Source organism: Erinaceus europaeus, chromosome 5 (genome assembly GCF_950295315.1).
Source record: "Erinaceus europaeus chromosome 5, mEriEur2.1, whole genome shotgun sequence".
Lineage (NCBI taxonomy): Eukaryota > Metazoa > Chordata > Mammalia > Eulipotyphla > Erinaceidae > Erinaceus > Erinaceus europaeus.
The window spans coordinates 93,919,325-93,921,337 of record NC_080166.1 but is presented as its reverse complement, the minus strand read 5'-3'; the positions used below and the strand labels follow the sequence as shown (position 1 = coordinate 93,921,337).

Below are 2,013 nucleotides of genomic sequence, written 5' to 3'. Positions count from 1 at the left end.
GAGCCTATGTGACCTCTGTATCCCACTAGATCTGAGCTCATATTCTGTGGTCATGAGTAGGAATATTCCATGCTGCCCCAATATTGACCCATCAGAAGTGCTCATTGATGATTTTGTATCATCACAAATGATGCTACAAATATCCAAGTAGGCCTTAGCAAAAAAAAAAAAAGGCTCCCCAAAGTGCTCTAAATAGAGGATGAGAGACAGGGAACTGAGAAACACCACAGCACTAGGGCTCCAGAAGCTTCCTCCCTGCAGGTGTTCACATGTGGTAGCCCTTATCTCTGCTGTTCGCAAGGAAAACATTCTTCTGCAGGGGGAATCAAGTTCAGGGGTTCATTTTGCCCTAAAGTGACCAATTGCTCTAGGAGTTTCCAGTCACTTAACCAGATTCTACTAACTCTTCTACCTGGGATGATCTTCACACAACTGTGGTGAAGGCCATGGAAGAACGATTCTTCTTCAAGAGGCTTCCACAGTTACTGCCATCTTTGTCTTCCTCTCTTCCGCTCTTTGCCCCCAACAACTCCAGTAGGCTTTTACTGCATTTCTCCTGAAGATACAAGTATTTCTTTTCCACTTACTTTTGAGAATGGCATATATATACAGTGGTTATTCAACTAACCGTGAGATCAGGGCTGCTGGAGGAGAGGAGCAAACCAAACAAACACAATCTTCTATGTCTGGCAAATGGCTGCTGGGTCTGCCAACTTCCTGAGATGCCCCAGAAGGCTGAGCTCTAGGCTGGGCCCTCTTCCTCCATTGTCACATCACTGTTGCTGCTCTTCTGCTTGGCCTCTGGTTCTGCAGGCAGAATACCTGTGACAGTGTGGAGGAGAGCTTTAATTTGCTCCTCTGTGAGCCGCTCTTCACTTTCTTCTACCATTTTGTTAACTTGGGGCTTTTCATTGCTGTGAGAAATTCTCTAACAACTTCAGGACTCTGATGGCTGCATGGCGTTTTTGATACATACATTAATGTTTCATAAGTGATAGTGTATAAGTTCTGCTGCCCAGCACTGGGCTTATTCTTTCCACTTTCTTTAAGCTGTTCTTTCAGATTAGTTAGTAACTGGAACACCTCATAGTTACTAAGTAAGGCAGAATTAGTGTCTTTCACTTCCATGCCACTGCCGCCTCTGCCCAACACAGAGCATCAGCGGACACGCAGGCCTGCGCTCAGGGTTCCTGCCCACAGGACGGAATGCCAGGTGACCTATTTTTTTTTTAATATTTATTTATTTTCCCTTTTTGTTGCCCTTGTTGTTTTTCATTGCTGTTGTAGTTCTTATTATTGTTGTTGTTGATGATGATGTCATTGTTGGATAGGACAGAGAGAAATTGAGAGAGGAGGGGAAGACAGAGAGGGAGAGAGAAAGACTGACACCTGCAAACCTGCTTCACCACCTGTGAAGCTACTCACGTGCAGGTGGGGAGCCAGGGGCTCGAACCGGGATCCTTACGCCTGTCCTTGCACTTTGCACCACCTGCCCTTAACCCACTGTGCTACCGCCCAACTCCCAAAGTCACCTATTTCTTTTTTTTATATTTATATTTATTTATTTATTTATTCCCTTTTGTTGCCCTTGTTGTTTTGTTGTTGTAGTTATTATTGTTGTTGTCGTTGTTGGATAGGACAGAGAGAAATGGAGAGAGGAGGGGAAGACAGAGAGGAGGAGAGAAAGCTAGACACCTGCAGACCTGCTTCACCGCTTGTGAAGCGACTCCCCTGCAGGTGGGGAGCCGGGGTTCGAACCGGGATCCTTATGCTGGTCCTTGTGTTTTGCGCCACCTGCACTTAACCCGCTGCGCTACAGCCCGACTCCCCAAGGTCACCTATTTCTGTGGAATAAATAATAAACTCTACCATAAATGCAGGATAGTGCTTATTTATCCATGCTCTGGTCACTCTAGGATCCTATATTTTTATCTTTAATTCTTGACACTCTACTGCTTTTAAAATTTACCTTATTTTTTATGTTTATTTATTTACTTATTCCTTTTTGTTGCC

At 44.6% G+C, this 2,013-nt stretch overlaps 1 pseudogene; it reads right to left on the bottom strand.

Moving 5' to 3' along the window:
• Positions 1-742: 742 nt before the first annotated feature.
• Positions 743-1,790, bottom strand: LOC132538716 (DNA-directed RNA polymerase III subunit RPC9-like; annotated as a pseudogene).
• Positions 1,791-2,013: the final 223 nt, after the last annotated feature.